At 40.2% G+C, this 21354-nt stretch overlaps 1 non-coding gene across 1 annotated transcript; it reads left to right on the top strand.

Annotated features, from left to right (window-relative positions):
- The first annotated feature begins 19585 nt into the window (after positions 1-19585).
- Positions 19586-19721, top strand: LOC111538396. Its single transcript, XR_002730320.1, has one exon. It is a non-coding gene; the product is annotated as a U4 spliceosomal RNA (small nuclear RNA).
- Positions 19722-21354: the final 1633 nt, after the last annotated feature.

Below are 21354 nucleotides of genomic sequence, written 5' to 3'. Positions count from 1 at the left end.
TTCTAACTGGAGTGAGATGGTATCTCATTGTGGTTTTGATTTGCATTTCTCTAATGACCAGTGATGATGAGCTTTTTTTCATATGTTTACTGACTGCATAAATGTCTTCTTTTGAGAAGTGTCTTTTCATATCCTTAGCCCACTTTTTGATGGGGTTGTTTGTTTTTCTTGTAAATTTGTTTCAGTTCTTTGTAGATTCTGGATATTAGCCCTTTGTCAGATGGATAGATTGCAAAAATTTTCTCCCATTCTGAAGGTTGCCTCCTCACTCTGATGATAGTTTCTTTTGCTGTGCAGAAGCTCTTTAGTTTAATTAGACCCATTTGTCTATTTTGGCTTTTGTTGTCATTGCTTTCGGTGTTTTAGTCACGAAGTCTTTGCCCATGCCTATGTCCTGAATGGTATTGTCTAGGTTTTCTTCTAGGGTTTTTATGGTTTTAGGTCCTATGTTTAAGTCTTTAATCATGATGGGTGATTTTTAGACTATTCTTGCTACGTTTTCTAAGTTCTTTTTAAATATACGTGTTGGGTGTGCATGGTGGCTCATGCCTGTAATCCAAGTACTTTGGGAGGCCAAAGCAGGTGGATCACCTAAGGTTGGGAGTGCAAGACCAGCCTGAACAGCATGGAGAAACCCCGTCTCTACGAAAAATGCAAAATTAGCCAGGAGTGGTGGCACATGCCTGTAATTCCAGCTACTCGGGAGGCTGAGGCAGGAGAATTGCTTGAACCCGGGAGGCAGAGGTTGCGGTGAGCCGAGATTGCACCACTGCACTCCAGTCTGGGTAAGAAAGCGAAACTCTGTCTCAAAAAAAATTATGTATGTGTTCGTGTGCGTGTGTGTGTGTGTGTGTGTGTGTGTGTGTGTTTGTAGCTGGGTACAGTGGCTCACGCCTGTAATCCCAATGCTTTAGGAGGCTGTGGTAGATGGGTCACTTGATCCCAAGAGTTCAAGACCAGCCTGGGCAACATAGTGAGACACTGTCTCTACAAAAACATTTAAAAAGCAGCTGGGTTTAGTGGCACAGGCCTATAATCCCAGCTAGTAGAGAGGTTGAGGCAAGAATGATCCTTTGAACCTAGGAGTTCAAGGCTGCAGTGAGCCAATTGTGCCACTGCACTCCAGCCTGGGCGACAGAGTGAGACTATCTCAAAATACACATAGACAGACAGACACACACACACACACAATCTCAAAATACACACACACACACACAAAATAAGATGAGATAATTTTGTTTTTCAGCATTCTGCATGGGAAAAGAATTATGTTTGTATAGAAAAAACAAAATACCTGAATGAGTGCTTGGCATAGAAAATTAGATCCTAAAGGAACCAAATGTGGACAAAACTGTTCTGCAGGGAGAATGAGGAAGAATTTGTTGCTCCAGGAAGATGAAGGAGGAATGAAAGTGAGATGGCAAAATTGCAAGTCCTGCCATGTAGCTCTCTCCAAAACCTTTCAAATCTTACATAACATTTCTAAACTCATGAAATGTTAGGTGGGTTCTTTCTTAAAATGGAAACTGGAGAAATGGGCTTCTCATGTGAGCTGATGTAGCAGAAGCAATGCCACAAGAAGAGAATAATAAAGTCTGTGGGGAGCAGGCAGGGAAGTCCTGGATTCTAACTGGTAAACTTGGAGTTCAAGCCACGTTAAACTCTCCAAGCAGTGGTGAAGTCAAAACTGACATCTCAGTTACACACACCCATTGCTTTTATTGTTAGGGAAAAGTAACAAAAGTAATTTTAAACAAACATTGGGTAGCATCTAATTGCTGTATAAAGTACCAACTCCTCATGTGACACACAATGCCTCCCATCTCTTTTAACAGACTCACCTCCAGCCAGTTCCTCCCTGCTCTGAACTAGCCCTGCTCTCTAGACATCCTAGATTGCTGGTAATTCCTAAAATTAACCAGGCCTTTCAAGAACTGTGTATACATTTGCAGCCTCCATGTTGTGCCATACCCTCAACCATCCACTGTCAGCCTGTTAAACTCCTACAGAATCTTTGAGGTCCAGCCCAAATGGACCACCTTATTATGACTTGGATTGTGTTTCTCCCAAATTCATAGGTTGAAATCCTAACACCCAATACCTTAGAACAGGGGTCCTCAATCCCCGGGCCACGGACTGGTACCCGTCTGCGGTCTGTTAGGAACTAGGCTGCACGGCAGGAGGTGAGCAGCAGGCAAGCGAGCGAAGCTTCATCTGTATTTGCAGCCACTCCCCATTGCTTTCATTACCGCCTGAGCTCTGTCTCCTCTCAGATCAGCAGAGGCATTAGATTCTCATAGGAGCACAACCCCTATTGTGAATAGATTGCACATGTAAGAGGGATCTAGGTTGCACGGTCCTTATGAGAATCTAAAGCCTGATGACCTATCACTGTCTCCCATCAACCCTAGATGGGACTGTCTAGTTGCAGGAAAACAAGATCAGGGCTCCCACTGATTCTACATTATGGTGAGTTGTATAATTATTTCATTAAATATTACAGTGTAATAATAAAAGAAAGTGCACAACAAATGTAATGCACTTGAATTATCCTGACCCACCCTGTCCGTGAAAAAAATTGTCTTCCACAAAACCAGTCCCTGTTGCCAAAAAGGTTGGGGACTGCTGCCTTAGAATGTGACCTGATTTGGAAAATATTTCGTGGCAGATTATAATTCCTTAAATTAAGATGAAATTAATACTGGAGTAAGGTGGGCCCCAATTCAATGTGACAAAGGGGTAATTGGGATACAGACACCCACACAAGGCAAACTCTATGTAAAGATGAAGGCAGAGATTTGCAAGTCAAGGACTGCCAAGGACTGGCACAACCACCAGAAGCTAGGAGAAGGGAATAAAATTGATTCTGCCCCACAGCCCTCAGAAGGAACTAACACTGCCAACACTTTCTATTGTTGAAATTTCTATTGTTGAAGCCACTCAGTTTGTGGTACTTAATTACAGTAGCCCTAGAAATCAAATACGCACCTCTATTCTATAGTTTGCTGTGACATCCCCATACACAACCTCCAGAATTAATCAGTGTTCATTTAAGTCCCTAGTACATTTTATTTTTTTGAGATGGTGTCTCGGTCTGTTACCCAGGCTGGAGTGCAGTAGCGCTATCTCGGCTCACTGCAACCTTCACCTACTGGATTCAAGTGATTCTCCTCTCTCAGTCTCCCAAATAGCTGGGATTACAGGCATCCACGACCAGGGCCAGCTAATTTTTTGTATTTTTTAGTAGAGAAGGGGTTTCGCCATGTTGGCCAGGCTGATCTTGAACCCCTGACCTCAGGTTATCCACCCACCTTGGCCTCCCAAAGTGCTGGGATTACAGGCATGAGCCACTGCACCCAGCCAGTCCCTAATACATTTTATACAATCATACATACCTTTATAGCAGCACTTACAGGATTTTAGGAAATTGTTTCTGCTTCCAGGATGTGTGTTCTCAAGAGCATGTGTTTGCCACTTACTCTTTTAGAATCTATAGTTCTCCTTCTTTACTTAGCCACTACCTTAGTCTGGAGTCTCAAGAAAACAGAGCCTGAGGCAATGATTAAGGCACTGATGTTTTAATTGGGAAGGGCAAACCCAGGGCAGTGAGGTTAAGGAAAAGGAAGTGAGGGGAGGAAAACTGTGAAGTGATGCGAAGTGACATAAAGTGACGTTACTCCCTGGCTACCATCTTATCCGAAGCCAGAAGAGACAGAGCAGGTCACCAGGCAGGCACATCCACTTGGCACACAGGATGTCCCTCAATGTGCTGCAAGGACAAATCATGCCATGGAGTAATTCATGGGAAGGAGGATGAGAATTTATTCACCCAGCTTCCTCTTGTTGCCTCTTTCCCATTGGTTAAAGTTCATCTCTCTAAGAGTTGGAATTAATACCCACACTTCCAGGTTTCATTGTTCAGCTTCTTCTGTGGTTTCTTGACCACTGGATCCCTGAACCCCAATTCTTACAGGGCAACATGCAGAGGGCCAGGTGATACCTACACACACAGTGAGTTGCATTACAGGACAGGAATTCCAACCAAGCTTAGGGAACCTAAGTGTTTTATAATGGGCAGTAAACCTGTCTGACCTTTGCCCTGAAGGAAATGTCATCATTATTATAGGGACAACAAACAAATCTGTCCCTGTTTGAGAGGAGGATCACACTATCTTTATCTTCCATCACTGTTCACAACACAAATATCCTTGAAAGACAGTCTGGAACCAAGGCAGCAAGTGCCTGTGCTTGCAAGATATGAGAATGGTGAGAGACCTACAGAACACTGTCCTAACACAGATCCAACACACTGCAACCAAGTGTTTATTTCCTGACTGGAAATCCTACTAAGTTATGATGGATACGTAAAATTTATTTTTGCAGCAACTGAGAATATTGACTTAGGCAGGTAATGCAACATAGTAGATAGCCATAGTACAGCTAACTACCAGTAAGAAATCTATCTTAACGTCAATCTAATAAAGGAAAACATGAGAAATCTTTCTCAATAAATTAACATAACACCTTCAGGGACATAAACGATTCTACTCAAACAGTTATGCAATATTTGAGGATGTAGTAACTGTAGATGGTTGCAAAGATACTAAAAGACATTATTATGTATTATAATGGTGATTATTCTGTAATTACTGCTGACTTGTTTCAAGTTCCTTCATGTTTCTAATTCCTTCAAGTACATTGCCAACAATTCTACTACTTGAAAGCATGTCACAGAAAGTAAAAGGTAAGGAATCACCACCATAATCATTTTAAAACATAAATTGAGTGCCCACGTGTGAATCATTGGGCTTGATATTATGGGGGAGTAATAAAAAAAAAAGAATGCATAGTCTGTGTTTTGAGAAATTTATGTTCCCAAGATGAAAATGAGATAAAGACATACATATCTTTAAAAACAACTGAAAAAAATATATAAACAAATGAAATATATATAACTACATATACATATTTTAATTCAAGTAAACACCATATTTTAAAAATTACAAAAGAATTATAGAGTAAACATGCTCTTATTAAAAGATACATTTCTGAATTCTACTCATCATTAAAACTTACTACTGTTTTAAAAAAATGGATGTAGGAAAGATAGCAAATAAAAGTAGATTTACCATAGGTTGTGCAAAAAGAAAGAAACTTAATTGCAAAATATGTATGGAGAGATAAAAAGCTAATTTTGATGTAGGAGGAGATTTCCTGGAGAGGCAAATACAATTTAATTCTAGATAGTACCTTTCTAGAAAGAGGAGATATGATAATTGGTGATAAAAGAAGATGAAGTCAGGATGCATAAAAGACAAGGATAGTAGGCTGGGCATGGTGGCGCACACTTGTAATCTCAGCACTTTGGGAGGCTGAGGTGGGCAGGTCACACGGTCAAGAGATCTAGACCATCCTGGCCAACACGGTGAAACCCTATCTCTACTAAAAATACAAAAATTAGCTGGGCATGGTGGCGCATGCCTGTAGTCCCACATACTTGGGAGGCTGAGACAGGAGAATTGCTTGAACCCAGGAGGCAGAGGTTGCAGTGAGCCAATATTGCACCACTGCACTCCAGCCTGGTGACAGTGTAAGACTCTGTCTCAAAAAAAAAAAAAAAAAAAGACAATGATAGTAGTGAAATGTCACATATATTTTAAAGTCACAGGCTTTACTGGGATATAAAACTATTGTTTTATTAGTCAATAATTGAAACATCATCTCTAAACAATATCTTTACATTTTGCAATATTTGTTTTTATTTTATTCTGTGTACCCCTATAAGCATTCAATAATACTTGATTTACATATTTTGCCACCATTTAAAAGTAAATATACTTGTAATAAATGTTTCTGAATATAGGCTTGTTCATAATTTAATCTGCAATATAATACAGTGCAATTGGATGGGACCAGATAAATTCATTTAAAATTTCTTCTAAATTATAACTTACAGTATTACAAGTATGGGGTGGTCACCTGCCAATAAAATATTGGAATATCACCGAGCAGTTCAAATGTTACTCCCTTATTTGTGATTCATTCTAGTATACCCTAGTTTATCTTCAAAAATTTTTTCTTTAAAAATATGACAAAACTTACCTCATTCAAAGGCACTCATATATAAAATACAAACACTGGGAGATCTGAATTATGTGTTGCTTAAATATTTTTTTCAAATTTAATTGCAATTACATCTCTTTCCCCATCAACCTCAATTTGAAATTCTCCAATGCCTTCCCACTATTTAAGATGAAGACAAAAATTCTTCTTTTTTTTTTTTTTTTTTTTTTGAGATGGAGTCTTGCTCTGTCACCCGGGCTGGAGTGCAGTGGCCGGATCTCAGCTCACTGCAAGCTCCTCCTCTCGGGTTCATGCCATTCTCCTGCCTCAGCCTCCCGAGTAGCTGGGACTACAGGCGCCCGCCACCTCGCCCGGCTAGTTTTTTGTATTTTTTTAGTAGAGATGGGGTTTCACCGTGTTAGCCAGGATGGTCTCGATCTCCTGACCTCGTGATCCGCCCGTCTCGGCCTCCCAAAGTGCTGGGATTACAGGCTTGAGCCACCGCGCCCGGCGACAAAAATTCTTAACAAGAGCAAAATGTCCATGACGGTCTTGCTCCTGTCTCTTTACCCTCTTTGTACCCACTGGGCCTTCTTATCCTAGGACTTCTTACTTTCTTTCAGTTCCTAGTACTTGCCATATTACCCTGCCATAGAGACTTTATTTTTTTTTTTCGACAGGGTCTTGCTCTGTCACCCAGACAATGGCACTATAGTAACTTACTGCAGCCTGAAACTCCTGGGCTCAAGCGCTCCTCCTGCCTTGGCTTCACAAAGTGTTGAGATTACAGGCGTGAGCCATAGTGCCCAGCCCGACCGGGACTGTTTACATACTGATCCTCAGCTGCTGGAAATGCTCCCCTCATTCAGGACACTTCAACTAGTTGACTTGTACCAGCCTACATACCTGAGTCAATTATCACTGGACAGCAAAGTCTTCCCTGACCTTCCCGAAGAGGTCACATTCCCCTCTCACAATCTCATTACAACAGGTTCCTCTTGCTGAATATTGATCAAAGTTGTAGCTTTATATTTGCTTGTATAATTCTTTAATGTCAGTGTTGCCCACCAGCTGTAAGCTCCTCGAGGGCTTTCATCAGAAAGATTGGGGTCAGAGGAGGAAAATGGAGAGAGCCCCGCTTAGTGGAACAAGCACACATGCCTGATTGGCAATCAGCTGTTCCTGGGGGACAGACGCTAATCTCCACCTACGTTCCTGGACTCTTCTCATAAAGCCTGCCCCAGGCAAATATCCCCTGCTTGTAGGGAAGGGGTAGAATCAAAACCAGTTGGTGCCTAGAGAGGGGAAAATATCCTCTGGGACTCAGGAATCTGCACCAATACAAAGCAGAGGTCTGTTTATTGCTAGGATGGAAGCAGAAAAACTCTCCCAAACCAGATCAAACAGAGTTACAAGGTAGCATTTGACTATCATGGGGAGACGGCAGGAACACCAAGAAAGCCCTGTCCCCAGGCCCAGGTTCCCAGTTCTGCCTAAGCCTGAGAGGCTGGACCAAAAGAACCAAGAACACCCTCCTGCCCCCACCACAATCTCAGCATGAGTAACAAGAACCAAGAGTCTGCTCTTGGGGAAGGGCAGGAATATAGAGAAAACCTCTCCCTCCCTACTGTGGCACAGTCCCTGCAGAGACTAATGAAAGTGGAGGGTAGAGCAGAAGCACTGGGAGTAATCCTGCAGCACCCCAGACATGATACATGCACAAAGTAACAACAGCTCAATTTTGGAGAAATATGAAGCTTGGGGTGCACTGAAGGTAACAATAGCAATGATAAAGCCCAAAGCTAGTTCAACTCCTGACCAGATTAACTGCAGCTCCCATAATAACAGCTTGAAAGGGAAGAGGCATACCCATTTCCAGGTAAAAACAGCGCTACGCTCCTCATCCTCTGCTATTCTTCTACCTACAGTGTTCTGGTATATGCTAAAAAATTATAAGACATACAGAAAGCAAGGCAGGGTTGGGGGGGATATTGTGAAGAGATAAAGCAATCAATAGAACCAGGTTCAGAGATAACTAGTTGTTGGAATCATCAAATAGGGACTGTGATGGTTAATTTTATATGTCAACTTGGCTGGGCTAAGGGATGCCCAGATAACTGTAAAACACTATTTTTTGTTTTGGTAAACAATAGTGTAAAACATTTTGTAAAACACTAGTGTAAAACACTATTTTTGCTCTACAGTTGTCTGGGCATCCCATAGTTCAGTCAAGTTGACATATGAAATTAATCATTACAGTCCCTATTGGATTATTCCAACAACTTCTGTCTGTAAGGGTGTTTCCAGAAGAGATAAGCATTTGAATTGGTACACTAAATAAAGAATATTGCTTTTGTTGTAGAAAACAACCAGATTCTTGTCACATAACAGGAAAATTTAGGCCCACAGACACACTGTAGGTTGAGTAGGGCAGGGTTTATTGGGTGAAAAGAAAAAAGGAAAGAGGAACCCTCAGCAAAGCAAGAGAAAGTCCTGCTAGCAGATCTCCTGCCTCACAGATTGAATCCCAGGTCATTACCCAGGAACTGAAGAGGCCAGGCTCCTCCCCTCTGCAAATGGCACAAAATTCCTGAGGCTCCACCCTGCCCTCTCATTGTGCAGAGGGCATTATTCAGAGAGGATCAACTGGGAAAGGACAGGCTTCATCTGGGACCAGCAGTCCGGGTTTTTCAGCCTTCAGGCTGCTTTAGGCTTGAAGGCAGAATTTCACCAGGGACCCTTGGCTGTCTCCTGTCTCTATCGGTTTCACCAATAAAGAAGGGCAACATCCAATCTGTTAAGGGACTGAATAGAACAAAAAGGCAAAGGAAGGGAAAACTTGCTTTCTACTTGAGCTGAAACACTTATTTTCTTCTGCACTTGGACATGGATGCTACTGGTTTGGGGCCTTTGGACTCAGACTGAGACTTATATCATCAGCTCCCCTGGATCTCAGGCCTTTAGGTCTGGGCTGGAGCTGCACTGCTTTCCTGGGCCTCCAGCTTGCAGATGGCAGATCATGGGACTTCTCGGCCTCCACAATCACATGGGTCAATCCCTCATAATAAATCTCTTAATATACACCTACATACATGCTATTGGTTCGGAGTCTCTGAAGAGTCCTGACTATTACAGAGACTTTAAAATTACTATGATTAGTATGTTAAAGAATCTTGGGGAAAAGGTGGACAATATGCATGAGCAATGGGAAGTTTCAGCAGAGATAGAAACTATAAAAAAGAATCACATGGGAACTCTAAAAATATAAGATATAGTGTCAGAGATAAAGAATTCCTTCAACAGATTCATCAATCTACTGACTGACACTGCTGTGGAAAGAATTAGTGATTTTTAAATTAGAGCATTGGAAATTGTCCAAATCAAGAGATAAAGTGGAAAAAAGAAAACAGCACTCAAGAGCTGCGGCATAAAATAATCTAACACATATGTAATTGGAGTCCTACAAGGGAAAAAGAGAGTGAACAGGCATAAAAACTTATTTGAGGATATAATAGCTGATAATTTTCTAAAATTAATTAAAGGTAACAACCATAGATCCAAGAAGGTTAGAAAATCTCAAGAAGGATATATATAAAACATACACACAAGCAATCCTGGACATATCATGGTCAAACAACTGAAAACCAAAGATTAAAATTTTGAAGAAAAAGATTACAGAGGAACCAAGATCTGAAAGATCCTTAAAGAGTAATTTCAGAAAGGTCACATATCCACAGTCAATATATAAAAAGCAAATGAAATTTATTAATGGTATTGTAATTCTAAAACAGTTGGTTAAACATCTTTGATTAGCAACAGCATCAAGAGCAATATGCAAGCAAATAGTCAACTCTGCAGAGGCATCATTCCTCTGAAGGTTCTGTAAAAGTTTTGGTCACTGTAATTTGGCTGATAATAACAAGTGAGTTAGGGCAGTGTTTCTTGATCTGTCCTCTAGATTATGAGAAGCCTGTGAAATAGTTTTTCAAATGTAAAAAGACAACTGTATACTCTTCAGCACAAGCTAAAAGATTGTTTTGGGCTGGATCGTACTATAGACACAGTGGTTAGTTTATTGTGACAAAAAGTTTTTTGTTCTCTTCTAACTTTTAAACTTAGAAACAATTTCAGGCTGAAATAAATGATAAAGAGAATCCCTGTATACTTTAATTTTAATCCATATTTCTTGATTCCTTGAAATTAACATGTATTGCATTTCCTTTACCATTCTTCCTCTCCTTCTCCTTCCCACCCCTTCCATATGCACACACACACACACACACACAAATTCATTTGTAAGTTGTAGACATAATGCTCCTTGTTTCTATATTCGTATTGGTAAATATTTGTATATGTGTGTGTATATTGTGTATATGTATATAGTGTGTGTTCTTGAGATGAAAGTTTTTTCTGGGGTTTTATGAGAAAGTATAGATATTGTGTTCAATTAAATAATCTATTACTATCAAGTGTTAACATTTATCAAAATGTTAATAGTATTTGGATCTTTAAACTGAAAGTGATTAGTAACTTGTATCGACTATGATATTATTGGACAGAAAGCCATTTATTCAACAAATGTCTTTTGTGCACACATTATGTGCCAAGTACTATTGTAGGCACTAAAGATACAGCAAAGACCCTACTCTTGATGCTTATGTTGTGGGGAAAAGGAAGTTGAGGGCAGAAATCGACAATAATATATACAATTGTCCCTTGGTTTCCATGGATAATTGGTTCCAGGACTCCGCAAAGATACCCAAATCCATGGATGCTCAAGCTCCTTATATAAAATGGCATACTATTTGCACATAACCTACACACATCCTCCTATATAATTTAAATCACCTCTAGATTACTTATAACAAATACAATGTAAATGTTAGGTAAATAGTTTTTATACTCTTTTTAAAGAATAATGATGAGGAAAAAGTCTGTACATGTTCAGTACAGATGTAACCATCCTTTTTCCCCCAGTATTTCCTTCCTTCCTTCCTTTCTTCCTCCCTCCCTCCCTCTCTCTCTCTTCCTTCCTTTCTCTTTTCTTTTCTTTCTTTTTTCTTTTCTTTTTTTTTGAGATGGAGTCTCACCCTGTCACCCAGGCTAGAGAGCAATGGCGGGATCTCGGCCTCACTGCAATCTCTGCCACCCGGATTCAAGTGATTCTCCTGCCTCAGCCTTCTGAGGCAGAGCTGGGATTACAGGCGCCTGACATTGCACCTGACTAATTTTTTGTATTTTTAGTAGAGACGGGGTTTCACCATGTTGGCCAGGATGGTCTCGCTCTCCTGACCTTGTGATCCTCCCGCCTTGGCCTCCCAAGGTGCTGGGATTACAGGTGTGAGTCACTGCATCTTTCTTTTCTTTTCTTTTCTCTTCTTTTTCTTTCTTTTCTCTTCTCTTTGTTTTCTTTTTCTTTCTCTTTCTCCTTCTCTCCTTCCTTCCTTCCTTCCTCCCTCCCTGCCTGCCTCCCTCCCTCTCTCTTTCCCTCTTTCTCTCTTTCTGGACAACATCTTGCTCTGTATCTCTCCTAGCTTGGGACTACAGGTGCACATCACCATGCCTAGCTAATTTTTCTATTTTTTGTAGAAGATGGGGTTTCTCTATGTTGTCTAGGTTGGTCTCAAACTCCTGGGCTCAAGCAATTCACCTGTCTCAGCCTCCCAAAGTGCTAGGATTACAGGTATGAGCCACTGTGAATGCCCTTAAATATTTTCAATCCATGGTTGCTTGAAGCCACAGATGTAGAACTCACAGTATGGAGGGCCAACTATAAAATCATACTTCTAAAATATGTCTGGTGATATTAAAGAGAACCACAGCCTGACAGTAGTTAAAGGAGCAAAACTGATTTTCATTCAGGAGCTATTACAATTGGGCAAAAGAGACAGTATAGAACTGGGCTCAACTCCAAATACAGCAAGAGCAAGTGGAGATTTATAGCCAAGGAAACAGGTTGCAGGGGGTTGGGAGGTGAGTGGTCGGTGGACAGGAATCACTAAGAGGAGACATCAAGGGAGGGGGAATTCTTGCTGAACTGACTTAACAGGCTAGGGTGATCAGCCATCCCCTGGAGGACAGTGGGAGATGAGGAATTTGATCAGATATCAAGGGTGATCAGCTATTAAGGGTGAAAGATTCCTCTTGACTGACGTAGCATAATTCTCAGTAAAACCGGGCTCTGCAAGAATTGTACACAGAAGCCCAAGTTTGAGGCCAAATCTAGAAAAGGACTCAAAGGAGCCTGATTACAGTTTGGTCAAGGAGACAATCTTTGTCTGGGGTAGTAGGTGTTTTGATGAAAAAATGTGGAAGGAAAATGAGATGGAGATGGTTTGGAGGGAGGACCTCTTTAATGAAGTGACACACTTCAGTGGGGACCTTTGTGAAGTGGCAGAGTGAGGCACGTGCATACCTGGGGGAAGAGTGTAGCTGTCAGCGAATAGCAAATGTGAATACCTGCTAATCGCAGTCAAAGGCCAGCAAGAAGGCCAGTGTCACTTAAGTGGAATGAGCAAGGCTGAGGAGGTAAGATATGGTTGGTGAAGTAGCCAGTAGCTACAAATGTAGGCCCTTTAGATAGCTTGGTAGGGAGTTTGGATGGTGGTGGTAAAGCATTTTGGAACTTAATTTTTCTAAAAAAAAAAAAGAGCAGTACTGTAGCCAAATCAAAGAAATTTTCTGACTCATTGTCCTCCTCTTACATATGTATATAAGTGTCTTTGTGGCAGATCAGAGTAGAAGGCAGGGAGGTAAGAATATAATGTATATTGCATTTTTTTTCTTATCTTTTCTTTTCTTTTTTTTTGAGACAGTGTCTCACTCTGTTACCCAGGCTGGAGTGCAGTGGTGCAATCTTGGCTCATTGCAAATTCTGCCTCCCGGGTTCAAGCGATTCTCCTGCCTTAGCCTCCCAAATAGCTGGGATTACAGGCACGCACCACCAAACCTGGCTAATTTTTGTATTTTTAGTAGATACAGGGTTTCACCATATTGGCCAGGCTGGTTTCAGACTCCTGACCTCAAGTGATCCACCTGACTCGGCCTCCCAAAGTGCTAGGATTACAGATGTGAGCCACCGCACCCGGCCTCTATATTGCATCTTTTCATAAGAAGTTTTATATTTTAAAATACTTATATCAAGATTCCCAATAAAAGGTAAAGATTGACTGGGCGTGGTGGCTCACACCTATAATCCCAGCACATTAGGAGGCCGAGGTGGGAGAACTGCTTGAGCCCAGGAATTCAAGACCAGCCTAGGCACCAGAGTAAGACCCTATCTATAAAAAAAAAAAAAAATAGAAAAGTTAGCTGGGCGTGGTGGTGCGTGCCTGCATCCCCAGCTACTCAAGGCAAGGGGATTAGTTGAGCCTGGGAGGTAGAGGCCACAGTGAGCCATAATCTCACCACTGTACTCTAGCCTAGGTGACAGAGTAAGACCCTGTCTAAAAAAGAAAAATAAAAAATAAAAATAAAAGTTAAAGGTCTTTAACTGTTTTACATATAAATGCTACATGGGAGGTAGATTTTATTTTGATTAAAATGTCATTGTTTCAGCTAAAAAAAAAGTCTAGGTCTACTTTTCTTTTTAAAAAGTATTTAAAAGAATCAGCCATGGCTCTTTGCCACTGAATAAGAATAAGGCACTCTTTCATATCATGTTCAATCACATCAGGATAAAATGGCGCCCGAGGTGGCTGTCACATAAATAGAATTTATACCAACAGAGTTCTCAGCCTACTTCATTGTTGAAAATTAATTTATTTTCAGACTTCAGAACCTGATTTTCAGAGTACAAGAAGCTTGATAGAAAAAGCGATTCAGTGTAATCAGCTCTCTTTATATGATTAGTTTAAAACTCTTTAGCCTGTCTTATATGATATGAATCAGAGGGAATTGATAAATATTCCTAAAAACACCTGGATAGATCTCCTTAGTGAATGTGAAATTGCCTGTGAAATTCTGACTGTGAAGTTTTCTGTGAAACAAGAAAATTAGAATCAAAGGAGATGTTTAATAATTTCATTTTCACTTTCTTAAGACCTTTGCCAAAATAACAGGTAATGACGTCACTGGAGAGCTCTAGCAGAAAACAGATCTTGGCAATTGGTCAGTAATTCGAGATTAATGTAATGCAAATTATGAACAAAAATTGAGAAGAATTTTATTTATATTCAGGGAGGTTGCTAGTTTTATAGCGCTTTTTTGATTTGGAGGTTACTATAGTAGTAGCAGAATATTATTAAGTATATATTTCTCACCAGATAAAGAGAAGTTTTTGTCCAAGTATTTGAAATGCCAGTAATATTGGATTGTGACTACTTTACGGCATAAAATAGTTTTTCTATGAATAAAGGCTCACATAGGCATAAGACTTGAAAAAAATGTGAAGATTTGCAAACAAAGCTACAGAAATTAAAACTGTGTTGTACAGTCATAAATATTAACCTTCATATCAATGGCACTGAAGAGACAAGGCAGAAATAGGATTCAGTATATACTAGAATTAGTAGAGGATGAAGGTAGTATTCTAAATTACTGAATCAAAGTGTTCAATAAATTACAGAATACAAAATAAATATTTTTAAAAACAAGAGATTTCCTTTATATATAACAAAATTTTCTAGAAAGAAAACTATCTGGCTGGGCACGGTGGTTCATGCTTGTAATCCCAGCACTTTAGGAGGCCACAGTGGGTAGATCACCTGAGTGAGGAGTTCCAGACCAGCTTGGGCAACATGACAAAACCTCATCTCTACAAAAATTAGCCAGGCATGATGGCCCGGTGCCTGTAGTCCCAGCTATTTCGGAGGCTGAGGTGGGAGGATCACCTGAGCCTGGGAGGCAGAGATTGCCGTGAGCAGAGACCGTGCCATTGCACTCGAGCCTGGGCAACAGAGTGAGACCCTGTTTAAAAAAAAAAAAAAGAATTTTAAAAAATGTTTAGGTTAACTACACTTACAAAGACTAATCTTCAAAGGCTTTGGCATTTTAATAAAAAAAATGTTATACAGCACCATGTCTTTAAATGGTTGAAATTGGTTCCCTAAGCATTTGAATAGACGACAAAGTACACATTCAAACATTACATTATTTATTTAAAATATAACTCTCAATTTTGCACTTACTATAGAAGTATAGTATATATTGAGCTTCATTCAACTATTCAACAAATGTCTGTAAAATGATTACTGTCATGTGCCATGTGCTGGATGAATACATTAAAGTCTACTAAGGGAATCAGATATTACAATGTAGCACAATAAGTTTTATTTTTTTATTTTTATTTTTATTTTTTTTTTGAGACAGAGTCTTGCTCTGTTGCCTGGGCTGGAGTGCAGCGGCGCGATCTTGGCTCACTGCAACCTCTGCCTCCAGGGTTCAAGAGATGCTCCCACCCCAGCCTCTCGAGTAGCTAGGACTACAGGCGTGTGCCACCATACCCAGCTAATTTTTATACTTTTTGTAGAGATGGAGTTCTGCCATATTGGCCAGGCTGGTCTTGAACTCCTGAGCTCAAGTGATCCGCCTGCCTCAGCCTCCCAAAGGGCTAGGATTACGCCCAAAGATGTGAGCCACCACTCCCAGCCTAGTTGTATAATAAGAGTATTAATGATATCTTGCACACAGGCCCTTGGAGCATCTGTAAGATTCACAGTAGAGTGGGAATTTGGCCTGAATCTATCTACACCAATAAGAAAAAAAAGGCATGTGGGGAAGAGATAAGGACACTGCAGATGTTAGACAGCATGTGGAAAGACACTATATGAAGTTCAGAAGGAGTAGGGAGAAGTCAAGTGTAGTTAGAAGTGTACAGTTGGTTGAGGGTGCAGGATTTTGACTAAGCATGAGTTCAAATTTTGGTTGTGCTACTCACTAGCTGGAGGAATTTTTGCAAGTAACTAAACCTAAGTTGCTGTCCTTTCATCTGTAAAATGGGGATAGTGACAATACCTAGATTGCAGAGTTAACAGGAAGATTTAAGAGCATGTGTGGAACCTAGTATTGTGTCTAACCTACCCAGACTAAGAGCTAAATAAATGGGCCGGACACAGTGGCTTCTTCCTGTAATCCCAGCACTTTGGGAGGCTGAGGCGGGTGGATCACCTGAGGTCAGGAGTTCGAAACCAGCCTGACCAACATGGTGAAACCTCATCTCTACTAAAAATACAAAAATTAACCAGGCGTGGTGGTGGGTGCCTGTAGTCCCAGCTCTGGGAGGCCGAGACAGGAGAATAGCTTGAACCTGGGAGGCAGATGTTGCAGTGAGCTGAGATCACGCCATTGCACTCCAATCTAGGCAACAAAGCAAGACTCCGTCTCAAAATAAACAAATAAAAATGAAAATAAATAAATTAATGGTAGATATTTTTATATTATTTATTACTACTTTATATAATAATATCAAAAAACATTTGGCTACATATTTCTGAGAATTTTTCATTCTATGGCCTTAAAATTTTTTTTAATTTTTAAATTTAATTTATTATTTACTTATTTATTTTTCTTTTGGAGACAGAGTCTTACTATGTTGCTGAGACTGATTCCTGGGCTCAAGCAATCCTCCCACCTCCGCCTTCCAAATAGCTGGGACTACAGGCACGCACCTGGCCATTCTATGGCTTTTTAAATGACAAGTGAGTGTTAATTGCCAACTTCTTTTAGATGTTCTCTAAAAGAAAATGGTATTTGTTCAGGAATAGGACATTGCAATGGGAATATGTGTGCCATAGTAAACTATATGCATGTACAGGGAGGTAAAGGAAGATAAAGGTTTTTAAAGGAAAAATAAAGAGGATTACAGAATTGTTTTGAAGTGATTCTCCTTCAAAGGATACATAACAAGGATCTGTAACAAGGGTGGCATCAGTCAAGGTTGGCTGGCAGATGTCCTCACAGAAGCATTTTTTGTGTAAGGTTGTGATGATCTTTGTGCAATGTTGTGCTTTTTGTAGTCTTGTGTGATAGTTTTTGTTACGAAGCACTCATACATGAGAACCCTCTCTTCAGAGCCTTCCTCAGTTCTATTTGTCAGGATTTTGTTCGTTTTTAACACAAATGACACCATTTTGATTCTGATGACTTTCTTGTAATAATGAGTTCACTTTTTCATACAGAGCCCGAGTATAAAAGTATCACTTCTTCCTGAGCAAAAATATGGTAAATGAGTTACTTCAGACCACATTCACTTTAGGGAATAATCTCTACCCCAGAATCAGTGGTTTATGTAACTGCCTGTTATAGAACTTGATAGTCTTAAAAAGCTGTACAGAGAGCATCTATTACATGGTAAAATGTCCAAAATGTAGAAAATTTCTATGAATTCAAGCATATGCATGTGGCTTTGTAAGTATTTTAAAATCATTTGCATGAGTAATTGTCCCTCAAAGAAATAAGCTGCATTCGCATGTCTCTTTCTTTAGGTCTGTTTCTGTCTCAGCCTATTGCACTCAGGTTTCTGTTCCTTTTCACTCTTGACTCCCTGAAACGACTCTGACAAATATTGCAAATAGATACCTAATGGCTAAATTAGTGAATTTTTTTTTTAAGCTTTTGGTTTCCATGAATTCTCAGAATTGGACATGGTTGAACTGCCTCTTCTTTTTGAAATTCTGTCTGTACTTTGGCTTCGTGATGCCACACCCACCTGGTTTTCCTCTTACATCTCTGGCCACTCTTTCTCAGTATGTTTTATTTTTCCGCTTCTCATTACCTGCCACTTAATGTTGGGTATCTGCAGGGTTTCTGTCTTTGGCTCTCTTCTCATTCTACAAATTCTCCATGGGATGATTTCATCCTTTTTATTGCTTTCCATGAGCAGATGTATAATAATATGAGTTTCAAATTTAATCTCCATCCCTGACCTCGCTCCATTGTTTCTGACTGGCTTCTAACTCTAGTTACTAACAGAATATCTCCATCTGGCTGTCCCAGAGACACTTAAAATCATTATATCCCAAAATGAATTTAATCTCTTTTTTTTTCCAACCTGTTCTGTCTCCTTCACTCTCATCTTGGTGACTGGCTCCCCTATTCATACATGCACAATCCAGAGAGCTGGGAGTTATCCTGGCTTCTTTTCTTTCCTTAGCCAAATGCCCTCCCCATATTCAATCGGTGTCCAAGTCCTGTTGATTCTATTTCGTGAACATGTTTTGGCCTCTTCTGTCCATCCCCATTACTCCCAGCAACTCACATCTTGACTATTGCAATAGTATCCTAACCAGTCTCCTTGCCTTCACTTTTAGTCAATCAAGTTGTTTCGTTTCACTGGTAAAACTTCTCTGGTGGATTTTCACTGAATATGTGCTAAAACCCAAACTTCCCTGCATGGTGTTCCATATTCTTGATGATCTGGCTTCAGCGAATTTTTGAGTCTTGTTTTTTTTCCACCCCTCCTTTTCTGTCCACAGGATTGCATGCTGTTTGGAAGCTTTTCCTTAGCGGCTGACTGCAGAGCTGTTTATGAACCCCACACACAGGCAGAATCACTCAGTCCTGGGCCTACGTCCATAGCTGCATGGTCTCACAGGTTTCCATCATGGCTCCCATCATCCTTTATTAAACTTATTGTTTATATGCACACTTCAGCCTATTTCTCTGGTATCTCATAGTATTTAAAATAATTTTTGGCATAAATATCAGTATCAATAGATATATATCAAGCACTTCCTTAAGGAATTCCTCAAGAAACTTCCTCCAAGAACTTCCTCAAGGAACCTGGAAAATGAGAACAACTCCCATCTCTTTGGTAATTCCTCAAACTGTTCTATCTCTAGCATGTAATAAACATTGTCTCACTGTGGGATAATTAAGGAATCAGAGAGACCGAAGGGTTGAGGAGGAATTATTTAATTATTTAGGTGCACTGACCCCGTCAGATTAACATCCAAAGGACTGAGCCTCGAACAGAGAGTCAAGCTACCTTTTAAGCATTTTGTGGGACAGGGGAGATCTGTGCAGGGGGAAGCATATTACAGAAGCAAGAAACAAAGACAGTTATTCAATTGAGACATGCATTACGTTATTTCTTACTTTTCAAGGAACAACATGTTTTATGACTTGAGATTATCTGTCTAGTGACCTTGCAGCTACACAGCTAGAGAAACAGTCTTCACAATGCCTGGGAAAGGGAGAGATAAGGCTCACGAGCCACAGAAAAGCAGACGGTTAATTTTAAAGGACTCCAGCTCTTTCTCTTCTTCAGGGGGAATTGGGTTTTCTTATATACAACTGAGTTTTTGCTTATACATTCTTTAATTTCTTTTAATTCCTGTTTCAGCCTGACTGAAAATAGAGGAGCTACCCGGTTGCACACAGTACTGATTCCCACCCAATGTGTTTCTATGTTCTTTGAAAGACAATGTAATTGTGACTTAGTTGAATTAAATTGATGTGCTCTCCACAATCATCCCATAAAATATTCACGATCATTATCACTATCATTATAATCTGGCTCATAGGCCAGATTAAGATGGTCAAATAAGTTAGTTTGTTAAACCCATTTAAAACACACAGTCTTAGCTTTGTACAGTGGAAATATGGTAGCCAATGAGGTTTATCATACATTATTGCTAATTGAAAACTTTTTCCAATACCCTGCCATGACAACTTGCTAGATAGTCAGCATTGGCAATTTTTGACAGTCACTATGGAGACTGAATTTTTTTAGAAAAAAGCAGGAAGCAAGGGGAAAGAAATTGGGTAGGTGAACACATTTAGATCAGGCAGGTGAAAGGACCACACTACTGTGGGTCACTCAATGTTCATATATTCTGCCTCTCTCTCTGCCTCATCTGCCTTCTCCAAAGATGGCATGGTTACAAGAACCAGAGTGTAGGTAAGAATGTTCGGAGATGGAAGGTTCAGGGTGCCAATCCATGCTTGCTCTATCAAAAAGACTGAGGTTGCTGGGTGCTGGGGCTCACAACTGTAATTCAAACACTTTGGAAAATTGAAGCAGGCAGAGTGCTTGAGCCCAGGAGTTCAAGAACAGCCTGGGCAACATGGCGAGATCACGTCTCTACAAAAAAATTTAAAAAAAATTAGCCGGGCATGATGGCGCATGCCTGTAGTCCCAGCTACCCAAGAGGATGAGGTGGGGGGATCACCTGAGCCCCGGGAGGTTGAGGCTGCAGTGAGCAGGCAATGAGCCATGATCGTGCCACTGCACTCCAGCCTGGGTGATAGAGCAAGATCCTGTCCCCAAACAATAAAAATAATAAAAAGACAGAGGTAAGTGTATGCGGCTACACCTATAGCTCAGCGATGAACTTATGAGCAGCATTATACATTTTAAGCACAAAACAAATGGGTTAGAATGGATGATACCAATGGGTGGTCAATTTGAGGTAGACCAGACTGATTCAAGCTTTATGAATGTTTAAGGTTTATTTTGCTTTCCATCTCTATCTATAAGTAACACTCTTGTTTGTTTTGTCCTTTTAACATATGTTTAAGAAGTAAATGTCTATTTATTCTATGTTTAACATGTTTCATGAGTTAATGATGTAGTTATTATCTGTACTTAACATATGAGTTGATATAACATATACTTACAGGTAAGTTTCATCTAATCCCATTTGTTTCTCCTATTCTTTAGGGCAGAATTGAAAATTCTGAGATTACAGCAAATGCATGTTACATTATGGATAAAAAATCAGAGGCACAGGGCCAGTAAGTTCCTTATACAAAGTCCCCGCCGCTTTTCCAAGGGCATGAAAAAAAGTCAGGTTTCGAATATAAAACATCTGGCTCCAGAGCCCTTTTTTTTTTTTTTTTTTTTTTTTTTTTTTTAGTGACAGGGTCTTGCTCTGCTGCCAGGCTGGAGTGCAATGGCATGATCATGGTTCACTGCAGCCTTGACTTCCTGGGCTCAAGGTTCAAGTGATCCTCCTTGCCTTTGACCTCCCAAAGTACTGAGATTATAGGTCTGAGCCACCATGCCTGGCCTATGAGCCCACTTCTTAATCACCATCCTAAACTGATTCCTAATTTGCCTGAGAAAACACAGCTGCTAAGTCCGACCTTAAGTCCAGTGCTCTTCATGCTAATTACTCTTTGTGTATAAGTACTCTCAGGCCGGGAGATCTGTCTTGTTCATCTCTGCATTTTTACCACCAAGCACAGAGCCCGGGCAAATACTTGTTGACCAAGAGAATATCTCATTTTATACCTTTTGTTTTTCTTTTGGGTTATGTTAGATGTGCGGAATAATTCCAATTTAACATTTAAGAAAATTTAACCTTTGGCATTTAAAGTTAAATTACCTTAGGTATTTGATTTAAAACT

The sequence above is a fragment of the Piliocolobus tephrosceles genome, chromosome 6, assembly GCF_002776525.5.
Source record: "Piliocolobus tephrosceles isolate RC106 chromosome 6, ASM277652v3, whole genome shotgun sequence".
Taxonomy (NCBI): domain Eukaryota; kingdom Metazoa; phylum Chordata; class Mammalia; order Primates; family Cercopithecidae; genus Piliocolobus; species Piliocolobus tephrosceles.
Note: the sequence above shows the minus strand (reverse complement) of the source record. Positions and strands in the feature narration are given on the sequence as shown.